Source organism: Gallinula chloropus (genome assembly GCF_964237585.1).
Source record: "Gallinula chloropus genome assembly, chromosome: 2".
Taxonomy (NCBI): Eukaryota; Metazoa; Chordata; class Aves; order Gruiformes; family Rallidae; genus Gallinula; species Gallinula chloropus.
Window position 1 is genome coordinate 39833688 of NC_140086.1, and position 13231 is coordinate 39846918.

Sequence of the window (13231 nt, forward strand, 5' to 3'; positions counted from 1 at the left end):
TGCATGGGCTGCCTCAGTGAACATGGCAGCCTGGGTTTGTAACAAGAAGTTGGTCTGGGTCCGACTACAGGTACACCTAGCTCAGGGTGCTGTCACCAGCAGCAGCCACAGGAAATGAAGTATAAAACAAGTATTATATACAAACAGGACAAGCTTCACCCCTGCCCTTTCTCAGACCCTTTTCCAAGAATTATAAATCCAGGGATTTCCCCAGAGATGTGGTGTCTGTGTTTTTAGGATGAATTTTTCCTCCTTGAACATTCCCTGTGTCTCCTAGAACATGTATAAATGTCTGGAATATCGTTGCTTAATGTCCTTTGACAAGAAGCTCCACAGACCACCTACCTACTTCACAATCACCTCTCTTGCATTATAGGGAGCTGTAAACTTTAGCTTCTAGCGTCATAGAAATGACAGGAGAGGGGAACTTCTCTCATTAAATTAGATCCTGAAAATCACTCTCAGTAGGAATCTCACGGGACCTGTGCTACACTGTACTTGAGAGACTTTGGCTGACCTAATGGCCTCGGCAACTAAATTCACGCTCAACTGCTCTTATCAACAGAGTAAGCCCATCTAAATGCATCAGCAAAGTGCATTTCTTTCTCTGTGACCCCTGTACGCTATGGAGCATAATTCCTGGGAAGCAGTGGATTAAAGTGAGGTCGTTGTCTTGGTCTCTTTGCTTTGGACATCTCTCTTGTGCCAGTTATTGAAGGATCTTGTACATCAAAAAATTGAGTGATCGATGATAAAGACAGGGAACAACTGCCTAAGAAATGGCTGAACAGAGTAGGATTCTTCAGCATGGAAAAAAAATAGAAATAACTAAGCATAGATAAACAGCAGTATATAATTTTCATAATTTTTACTATTTCATAATAATGAGCAGCATGAGGAAGACAAATTGGAACAGTATCTAAATATCATTTCCAGTTCAAGGACTAGGAGACATTAAACCCACTAGGAGCTAGCTTTGATTCAAACCAAAGAACATACTCCTTCACAAAATATTTAGTGAAACTGTAGAGCTCATTTCTACAGGAATTCAGATTTCAGAACATGTTGGACATACCCATAGAAGAAAAATCCGTTAAAGGCTTTTGAACATGAAGTCATGATCTCTGGTTCAGGAGGTCCCTGTTCCACAAATTGCTGAAGGCTGGGGTGATATTTGAGGAAGAATGATGGCATACTTGCCCTGCTTTTATTCTTTGCCTTAGCCTTTCACCACTGGTCACTGCTGGAGATAGGTACTGGGCTAGATGGACCTTTGATGTGACCCAGTACTGGCTGTTCTTACATTCTTATATACAAAGTAGACTTTGAGAATGTGAACACAACAGGAGCACTTTCAGCTTTGCTTTCCCTTGAAAGGGAAAGAGCCAGTGGTTTTGTTCTATTTGAAAGCACATACATCCAGACACAGTCACTTGCTTTTTCAGAGGAAGCCCCACAATAGTCATGACAAAAGGCAAAAGGAATCTGTGGGGAAGATGCCTCGTACTTTTAGAATTATTTCCATGCACCACCATTATCTTAACCCACAGCATCTTTAAAACTGGAATATGAGGTATTTGCATCCTGTGACCCAATCTCATTGACTGAAAGAGATGAAGAGACAGCTCAAAGCGAGAGAGCTCAAACTCTCACAAGAGCATTTGTCCCAGCAACTAGATGGGAGAGCATTTCTAGCCCCAGGGAAGTTAGTAGTCAGTTAGTAAGTAGTCTCATTAGATCATAATTTTCTACATAGAGATCAGCTTGGAAATAAAACAATAAGCACTCTGTTTTCATAATCCTGTTGCAAGCTTCCACTCTTGCACATATCATAAAGACTAATGTACTAGCTACTGTAACTATGCAGTACTTCCTTGGGAATTGTTAATAATATTAAGTGGAATGAACGTGACTCTATAAACCAACTGCCGTAGGCAGACAAATGAGTTGCCAAATTTGATGCATGTTTAACATTTGAGATTTAATATTTTTATTTAGTTTGTTAACTGAGGTTGTTTTTCTCCCTCTTAGTGCTGCTGTTAGGTGACCACTGCCTGCTGATCCACTGGATGACTGAAATGTAACACAGTGCTACAGTAGAAACAAGCCTCAAAATATATCACAGCAGGGTCTTATATTGATCCCACTGAAAATCTTCTCGGGTCTCTTTCTCATCAACACTTCATCACGTCCTCATTTTCTTTCTGTAAAGTCTGAGAGCACGCTTCAGGTCTTCTCATTCTTTGCATTGCCCCACTCATTACAGCTCAACTGAACTTATGACCTCAGAAACACCAGTGCTGAAGGTGTAAAAACTTCAGTTTCATAAGGATACGTCTGGGACATAAGGAACTCCCTTGCTGATGTTCACAGACTGGTTCTGCATCCTTTTCTCATTTGCAGTGCTGAATATGCAGAGCTAAGGGGAGAAAAATATGCCAGTAATCACAGTTTGTCTCTGAACATGCAGAGGGAACGGATCAGTTTGGAAGGAGGAGGATATTGTATGCAGCCTTTTCCAAAAGTAAAGCAGAACTTCAGTATTAAATTTATTCTAACCTGGCCATCCCTGTCACCACACATTTTGACTTTCCATTTTAATGGAGGGCAAGGAAACAAGCAAACTTGAGAAAGAACGTGCTTTTTCAGCGCTAGTGGAAAGGATCCACCTACATGAATAAGGAAGCCATTGGAAGGGCAGAACTGTTCTGTAGCCTACATCATATGATAGTTTCTACTAGATTTACCCTGTTTGTAATGAAACATTTTATCTTCACTCTGTGGCATTAAAAACACCGCCTCCTGTGGTATTTTTTACTCCCAAACAGTGTCATGAAGCTAGTTTACATATTTTTGCAGCTCTGGTATTACAGTCTCATTCACACAAAGCCCCAAAACATTGAAATATTTTAATTCGTCACAGTAAGGAACTGGGTTTCTTTTTTTATTTCCCCCTCAAAAAATCCAAAGAACTATAAAATTGTTCTCACTCTGCTTTCAAACTGAAAGACAGATATATATCTACATTGCACAAAATCATACTGATAAGCAGCATCTTACAGGGTTAGTGTTTCTGAATGGTATACAGGAAGGGAACAGATCTTTGATGTAATTCAGTGTATATCCAGTGTTATTTACATTTGCACTATAATTTCTCCAAAACTTTAAAAGTTATTTACAGGTTGTGAATATGGAATTTAAGAAATAATATAGTGTAGGATGTCTCTGTATCTTTAAATTTTCTTTTATGAAAAATTTGCTGCAAGTTTCTAAAATTAACAGTCAATTTTAATAATTAATTGGGAGCTCATTCTTTTTCCCTAATCTACAATTACCATCTGGTTTTATTTCCTTTGAAAGTAACTGCATTGAAATTCCCAGTAGATTAAAAAATAATGCTAAAACTGCTTAGACCCCATAAATCATTATTCTTAAGGGAGAAGTAACTCTTAGATCACAGTTCAGAGGGATGCATGTTATAAATCCTCCCAGGTTTCCCGAACCTTTACAATATTTAAAAATTTATACCCAAGAATGCAGAACATATGCAAATGCGTTGTTCATATGATTTATTTAATGAGAAGGGTCCAGTTTTTGGCATTTTTACTCCTGAGGAAAACAATTCACTCTTACAGTGGGTTGACCCTGGCTGGAGGCCAGGTGCTCACCTTCTCTGTCACTCCCCTCCTCACCTGGACAGGGGAGAGAAAATACAACAAAAGGTTGGTGGGTCAAGATAAGGGCCGGGAGATCACTCAGTAATTACCGTCATGGGCAAAACAGACTCAACGAGAAAAAAATATACCTAATTTATTACCAATCAAATCAGAGTAGTATAATGAGAAGCAAAACCAAATCTGAAAACACCTCCTCTCACTGCTCATTTCTTCCGTGGCTCAACTTTACTCCTGAATTCTCCTCCCGGAGCAGCATAGGAGGAGAGGGAATGGGAGTTTTGGTCAGTTCATCACATGTTGTCTCTGTTACTCCTTCCCCCTCATGGGGACAACTCCTCACATTCTTCCTCTGTTCCAGCATGGGGTCCCTCCCACAGGAGACAGTGCTCCACCAACTTCTTCAATGTGCATCCTTCCCATGGGTTTCAGCTCTTCATGAACTGTTCCAGCATAGGTATCTTCCACAGGGTGCAGACCTGCAGGGCCAGACTGGTCCAGCGTGGGTCCCCGATGGGATCACCAGTCCTGCCAGCAAACCTGCTTCAGTCTGGGCTTCTCTCCCAGTGGAGCCCCAGACCCTCCCAGGCATGGGGTCACAGCCTCCTTCAGGTGTCTCCCCCTGCTCCAGCATGAGGTCCTCCATGGGCTGCAGGTGGAATCTCTGCTCCACCATCATCTTCCACAGGCTGCAGGTGGACATTCTGCCTCACCATGGTCTTCTCCATGGCCTGCAGGGTTATCTCTGCTCCAGCACCTGGAGCACCTCCTCGCACTCCTTCTTCACAAAGTTTCTCACATCTTCTCACTCTTCCCTCAGGCTGCAAAAAACTGCTGCTAGGATGGGGTTTCTTCCTTCTTAATTGTTATCCCAGAAGCACTACCACCACTGCTAATATGCTCAGCCTTGCTCAGCGGCAAGTCCATTTTGGAGCTATCTAGTATTGGTTTTTTTGGACCTAGGGGGAGCTTCTAGCAGAATTCACCTCTCTAGCCACCTCCACTACCAAAACCTTGACACACAAAACCAAAACACCTCTTGCTGAATTCACATGTGATTGCTTCTTCTGCCACCCTCAGAATAGCGCATAACTGGGACATAAGCACAGTTTTGGCCTTGCAAATGCAGTGTCCTTTTGCAGAGGGAATTAAATTATGAGATGTCATGTTTTACATAGCAGGTACCTAAATGATAGAACCTTTAAAGAACAGCATAGTAAAACTCAGCCTTCCTGCCTAAGAAAGTAAAGATCAGAGCCAGGATTCTTCCTGATCCAGGAGGAAGACAATCTAAGGTGGGCAGACATGACAAAAAATGCTCACAGGGAGAAAAGTGATGCAGAAAATAAGTGAGTCCAGCATCCTCCACTACCCCAAAAAGGACTAGTGGTCGTCCAGCCCCAACCAGTGGCTTAGCACCACACACTACTCGGTCACTCCCATAGGAGAAAGAGAGACTCCATGGGTTGGGATAAGGACAGCTTGCTGACAAAACCACCATGAAAGGGGAACCATAACAGCCCACAACAAATTTCACTTGCATCCAGTGATAACAGAGTACCTTATTGACCCAACAATAACACAAAGTGCTGAACAACACAAGGACCAACCCAATACCCCACTCAGACTTCCCTGAAGGGCCCCAAAAGTGCCCTTCTTCCCAGCTCCTTTTATGGGGGTGTGATGTCAGGTGGTGTGGAAAAAAGCCTGGGCTAGCTCAGCTCACCTCTGCTGACTCAGCTCACCTGTGCTGGCTGCCTGGGGATGTTGACTGTGGCCTGGTGAGAATGAGGTCAAAGGTTTAGGATGGCTGTTACAGAATTAATTCAGAAAAATCCTCTTGGGAAAAACCTGACTGCTTTCTAATGCCCTACTACATTGGGATCAGTTTGCATATAAGCAACACCTCAGTCTGAATTCTAACATATTACTGATCTCAGATACAATTTGTTAAAAGCTTGAAATATGAATGCTCTTTGCTGCTAATTCTCCAGTGTGTCAAATTCACGGTTCCTTATCTTTCAATGTCTGTTGTGTACTTTCCAACTGCAACTTTCTCCTATGCATCTGTCCAAAATGGCTTTAACTGTTGAGCTCAAACTGCAAGAATATAACTTCTGAAGTCATAAAAAAGGATTTGAAGGTTGGTAGTTTGACTGGAATAGTTAGAGATGAGGGGGATAACAGGATACTCATCTGACTGCTTAGTTTATGTGATGATTTATTTCTGAAATATTTTTAAATGAATGATGCACATAAATGTGTGCAGCTTTGGATGGAAATAACATAAATCAGCAACAGTAATAATGACTGTGAGCTCTTGTATGTGTAAACAAGCATATGTGCAATATAAATTCAATTATCTCAATGTCACCGAGGATATAAAATAAGTTCACGTTTGTGACTGAATAACTGCAGAGAGTTTTGTTGAAAATAAAAGCAGATGGAGGACACAGTCTTACTCTGGATGGCCCGAGTCTGTCTGCTGCAAACTGAAGTACACGAATGTATATACATACATATACAGAAATAGAGGCAACCACCATGGCTGCAATCCTCCGCAGATAGAAATCAACGTAACTCCACTGACTGTGGTGGAGGTGTACTAATATACACTAGCCAGCACGGGGGTAAATGTGTGTATATAAAACAACTATTACACCTGTCAGCAGTCTGACGTTTCACATTACCACTTCATACAGGAGCATAAAGGATGCAACAGTCTGCTGAAGTCACTCTGCAGTATGATTTTATCCCTCCTGGGATGCAGCACTGGAATCAGGGTCTAAACAGCATCAACATCATCTTGCAAACACTGGGTATGCTTTAATGTCATCGGGGAGCCCCAGCACAATCCATCTGGAATATATATCAAGCAGAGGGACATACAGCAATCATGTACTTTTTAACAGGTGGGAGGCTTTTCACTTGTCATAGCTGGTGAGTCCCTAGGGAGGTGAGGCTGATGCCATCCTGATTCCCAATATATGCTGATTCAGTCATTAAAATGTGCATTCATCTTCCTTCTCCCAAGACCTAGCTGTGCACAGCAGGTTTAACTAAATTGCCAATAAGAAAGCCTCTTAAATCATCTGCAGCCCTGACTGGCAGCCTCACAAGCAGATGCTCCTGAGGCAAACGGAGTCTGTTCAGCAGCAGCTATGCACTTCTCCATGTACCAGCTAGGGCTTTTTCTTTTTCTATCATTAATGAGCAAGTACACTGAAGATGGAGGGAGGAAAGGCAGAGGAAGAGGGAGGAAAGGCAGAGTGAGAAAAGCAGTTGGGAAAGGGAAGGTGAGACTATTGGAAAATTCTCATTACCTTGTCTGCATGGATACCCTCTCTGCCGCTGCAGGATAAAAGGAACAGCCCCTTCCTTCCCTTCAGTGGCCCTGGCTTCAGGGTACGGAAAACTGTTAATCAGCTTGTTCTCATGCAGCAGGAACCTGCAGGAGGGCTGGCTGGAGAAGTGCCAAAGACTGTCACTTCAGCATCCTCAGAAATCTTCCCCCTTTGGCTGAGATTTTAATGGCTTTGGGACATGTGACACTGTGTCTCTGTGTATGTGTATGTGTGTGTGCGTGTGTATGATGGAGAGAAAACATATTCCCTCCTTACTCTTCCATGTCCCACATAGACTGCTTTTTCCTTTGTGGACACAGGAAAGGTAGTTTCAGTAACTGCAAAAGCTCCAGAAAGGAGAACTGATTGTGGTGGCAAGCCCTCTCTGTCAGGTATTGCTGCTGTTGTATCCCAGCTGCCAGATCATCTCTGGAGAGGCCCAAAGTCCCAGAAACCCTCTAACCAGCTGTTGCAGCACAGTTATTTCCTAAATAGCTTCCCATTTAGTAAAAGGTCAATATTTAGTAAAAATGCTTTGTTGCTTCTATAGTAAAAATTCAATATTTAACTTTGGGCTGTGATTTCCTAGACTGTGATTCCTGTGTCTGGCTGCTCCTGATAAAGGGGTTACGATCAGCATCGTGAAAGTGTGTGGTGGTTTGATCTAAAGTTAAGCACATCAATCTGTCATCCTTCCTGTGACGTGCTGCACACTGTTGTCTACACTGGAGAAAAGTCTAGAAAGTCTCATTAAATTGAATTGGCTCTCTCTGTATGTTGACTATTTTGTTGCAGAACAGAGGCTGGCCGAGTCCTGCTGTTGAGCAAGCATTAAGTGCCACAGACCTGCAGCACCCTTTGGGAGATGTCAAGTACTCTGTATGGGTGAATAACCAGATGATGGAGTAGCTCAACATGGGCACTTGTGTGCAACGGAGTTGCAGTCTCTCTCCCCTTGCCTGTATTTTTTTTTTCTCCTATGAAAATGCAGTATAATGTGAAGAGGTGGCAAGTGTCTACTTGTCCTAGACGATGTCGAAAATTGTGTGCTTCTCAGTATCTCTGAAAAGCTATAGACAAATGCAAAATTATGGGCAAAACAGCAGGATATGTAGGACTCAAAATATATTAAAAAAAAAAGCTAAGCCTCCTTGAGTTCCAAACTAATCTCCATAATCACATATGACTGTGAGAGCTGGAAAACATAAAAAAAAAAATAAAAAGAAATTAAATGCCTTCAAAAAGAAGTGCTCAGGAACTTTAGATAGATGGATGTTGATAGCAAAGAGTTACGAATTGCCAGCCAGCAACTTGTCTCTGTGAGGATCAGGATGAAGACAGTACTTCGGATCTCCAAAGAAATTACTCCACTCTAAGCCACACAGAGGGAGACAACTGGCGAAATGTATGTGCCCAAAAGAGAACATTTGCCAGTATAATTGGTGTCTTAGTGATGAAGGCATCAATATATGAGAGCAGTTAGTGGAAATATTATATTGCCTTTTTTTGCATCACCTTTAATGTGAAAAGACTCGTCCGTTTTTGGAGCAAATATTCTCACACACCAGAAATTAGCACTGTATTTGTGAATGCCCAGTTTACACCGCTGACTTTCTTTCCTACTGCATCCTGATCTGTGATCAGGCAAAAGGTCACCAAATACAATGGCAGCTCACTGTAAAATATGCAGAAACTGCAAAAATACTCCAATAATTTCGTTTTACTTTCAACAATGTTTTGTGCCAAGACTTCTTTAACACAACACTGATACCCAAAACTTAAATTAAATATGTAGTTTTCTATGAAGTAATTATGAGATAACTTGTTATAAATTAGCACATTCCCTAACAAGTAGTTGATTTAAATGAATTTGGCACTTTGCTGTTACAGAACAAACCAGACATGAAGGGCTTTTTCTGGGTCCGTTTTGGGAAAGAATGCAAACAGACGACGCTAACAAAATTGAGCTCCATTTTAAAGTAAGTTTATTTTCCTCCATATTTTCACAGCTAAATCTCTCTTTCCTGTTGGTTACAAAGCTCTCTATTTTCATCCCAAGTTTATTTGATTTTCTCCTCATTTATTTTATTTTCATTAACATTACCCTTCTGGGGGGACAGGATAGCTACATCCACCAGTGTTTATTTACAGGGAGCCAAGCAAACTAACTCTGGGAGGACATCTTTGTGTGGCGTGATGGGCTCATGCTGTGTGGGGCTCATGAATCCATCAGGTAGAGCCCAGCACTGTGCAGGGGACAGGTCCAGGCCCACGGGCAGGATAGGGATGATGAGGTGGCTGTATTGCTTTTGCATTCTTGCAGAAGAAAATTCCTGTCTCGAGCTGTATGAAAATCCCAGTAGCTGGTTTGACATCTGTTCTCGCCCAAAAGTGATCTTTTCAAATAAAGGAAATAGGTGATATTTCATGTGATTTTTGATTAGTCTCTCACACGGCACACAAATACATACCTGGCTTTACTGGTTATACCAAGAAAGGTATTTTCCAGTTGTGAGACTTGCCTTTTCCATGACCACACTATACTCGTGGCTCACAATCCCCCTGTAATCAGCAAGTGCCCCCAGGTCTCCCTCCTTCCCTGTCATTTTCATCTGAAACTCCCAATTTGCAGAAGTTCATGTTATAAGCTCATTAAGTGCATGACTTTGCACATTATGCAATTAAATTTCATCCCATTTCTAATACTCTATACTCAAGGTCATTTAGTTTTTCCTGTACAATATTACAGTCTGCCCCTCTGTTGAGCTTTGTGTCATCACCAAACTTCATTAGTACACTCCAACTTCTTATCCCAGAGTCACTAATGAAGACGTTAAAAAATCAATCCCAAATGTTTAAGAATTTCCACTAATGACAGTTCTTTCCAGACTAATTATTGTTTCCCTTCTTTCGATGATTCTGAACTCATGTTCCTTACTACTGTTTTTTGTATCATCTCAATAAATAATAATTTGCTATAAAGTGTCAGTAGTTATGTACCACACAGACAGATGAGATTTAGCTTTGGGTTTGGTGGGTTTTTTTCTGTAATTAACAAAGCCACTAGCCATAATGTATAGTAATCATCTGACCAATCTAACACTACTAAATGCATGCAGTATTTTATCCTGATTTCTATTTAATTTCCTGTTTTTAAATATTCACCATTTCAAAATGTGTTAATCCTACTTCCAATTCAAATTAAGTTCTTGATTATGGATTATCTTCCTCCCCCTTTCTTATACATGGGTAGTGTGCTTGCTGTTTACTGGTCAAATGGTACTCCTCAACGCTCCTTTAAACACTCAGAATATTTTTCGGATTGTAGTGTGTAAATTACCTTTTTTCTCAACAGACTTTTTTACATACCCGGTGCAGTCATTTCTGTCTCTGTGCATTCATTTCTATTAGCCATTTAGTCTTGGCTTCCAACTCATCAACATCAACTTTCTTACTGAAAAATGAGGCAAAGTTTTAGCTTGGATCTTGAGTCTTATGTTTCATGTTTAGTCCATCCTCACTACACAGTGGACTTATTTCATTGTTGTATGAAAGCAATTTTTCACTATTTGTTTTAATTTAGTTTACAATATCCAACCTTGGTGTTTTATCATTTCCTTCCTTCCTTCCTTCCTTCCTTCCTTCCTTCCTTCCTTCCTTCCTTCCTCCCTCCCTCCCTCCCTCCCTCCTTTCCTTTCCTTTCCTTTCCTTTCCTTTCCTTTCCTTTCCTTTCCTTTCCTTTCCTTTCCTTTCCTTTCCTTTCCTTTCCTTTCCTTTCCTTTCCTTTCCTTTCCTTTCCTTTCCTTTCCTTTCCTTTCCTTTCCTTTCCTTTCCTTTCCTTTCCTTTCCTTTCCTTTCCTTTCCTTTCCTTTCCTTTCCTTTCCTTTCCTTTCCTTTCCTTTCCTTTCCTTTCCTTTCCTTTCCTTTCCTTTCCTTTCCTTTCCTTTCCCATCATACAGTACTTCAATGTTAGTTCTATTGCACTTTCTCCATCACTTTTTTTCATCATCATCGGTGAGATCAGTGGTCTGTGGTGCCTTGTTCGTGTGGTTACAACTATCAAGGAATATGAAAATCTGCCTGGTCTCAGAAAGAGTTGTAGTTGCCTTGGCACAACAGGAGGAGGGAACTGCAGGCTCCTCGGTTCCCTATGTGTCATCCTGTGGCTTCCAGAGGGTGGCAGAGCAAGCAAGCATTTCTGGACAAGGATGGGATGACATGAAGTGTGGCCTCATTAAAATCAGTCAAAACCTTTCCAAACACACACTGGCACATCTTGCGGTTTATGAAGTTTATCCCAGTATCAAGATTTTTCTCTCTGCTGTTCTTGGTATTAAGATACTTAGCACAGGCATATCACCACAGGGCATGTTATGTACATGCTATGTACAGCGACTATTACATACGCATTTGGAAACTGCTGGGGGAACCCACTGATGTGACACATTGGAAGCAATGAAATTAAATCCCTGGTTTATATTCAGGGCTCAGAGGGATGGCTGAACATATGCCATGAACATATAAAGTTGCCACCTCTCAGCAGAGAAACCCTAACATACGCGATATTAATATACTAGCTACTAATTTAGCTTGATTCCTCTAACTTTAAAGCTCAATGGAAGAGCAACACTTCACAGATGAAACACTTTGAGAAAGTACAAATAACTGATGGTACCTTGCCATAGCCTGATGAAGTGTGTCGGTCCTCAGTGTATTTTTGTTTAATTCAGAGCCTGTTATTATTAATTGTAAAAGGAAAATCCTGCAGTACTGACACCCTAGCCCTGGGACTGAGGAGATTTGTGTCTTGTTCACATTTATCTCACATATCTGCTAAATGAGAGTAAAGAAAATCATTACTCTTCCCTATACTTCCTGCTTCATAAACTGAAGACAGTAATATCAGTATAGACCGTGCTATATGTCCTTATTCTTTAACATGGGCAGTGTGATTTTTACATCATGAAAAGAAGGTGTAAAAGAACACCAGAATATTACTACAGCAAATAGGCTACAAATCCTTGAGAATTCAATTATATATCATTTTTTTTGAAAGCCAGCGTTTTAATCATTAAATAACCATTTTTGTAAAGCAAACGCTGTTGTGCCTTATCATACTCAAAAGTGACACAACAAAACAAGGTTTGAGACAGAGCCAAGATCTTTTTTAATGCTTTAACTGGAATGACAATTTCTCAGCCTTGAAGCATGACAGCCATTCAGGAGTTTCTTTTTCTGGCTTTGAAATCTGAGTTGTACTTAGCTATGGGATCTGACAAGTTTCTGCTGCCTTACATCATCCCGGCTCACCTGGCAGCACAGAAGAAGGTGTCTCACACTAATGCTGTCAAGATAAAGCTCCACTGAGAGCAGTGATGAATGCTAGTTTAAGTCTATTGAGCTTATGTTGGGCGGGCAATGGATAAAGGCCAGATATACAAACCAGCAAGAATTAGAAACTAAAATGAAAGACTCCATTGCATATAGTCTAGTTCTTTACATCATCAAGATGAGCTTGTTTCTTGACAAAACAGTGATCTTTCCTAAATCAGCTTTTCCTCACCAGCCCACATGCCCATAAGGAGTTTGTTTCTTTGAATTACAGGCCCTGGCAGGCAGTACCTCTAGTAGGAGGAATATGGTCCTGAGAAAATAATAATAATTCTGCAAGAAAGCAATCATCCTTTGACGTATATACACCTATGCCCCATGACTAATCTCAAGTTATGCATGCAGGCTCGGAGTATCATTCATTAGGTGAACAAATTTCAACCTCAAAATGATGAGCACAGCCGACACCATAATTGCTCAGTGAGTGATGTTTAAACATGCTTAATGCTGCCAAATCAAACCAAATTTCCTTCAGAACAAGTCTGCTCATTGATGTCCCTTGAAAGATATTTTCGTGATGCTTAGAAGTCAGTTGTGGATCAATACAGTTCTACTCTGTGGGAATATTTTAGTTCATCACACAGTGTAATTATCCATGACCACAAATACACAAAGCTAGCAATCACTGGCCAACTGAACATGTGTTAATTTGGAGTCTGAATGCTCTAAAAGAATCATCAGCATGTGTTCCTTAGAAAATCACTGCTTTTGGATTGCCTTCTTGTTGTGTGGAGTTTTTTGCTGTATGACTAGGATGCAGGGTTTTATTCTCTACTTTCAGTTTTCAGGCATTACTCATATTCCATGTGCTTCCAGACACAG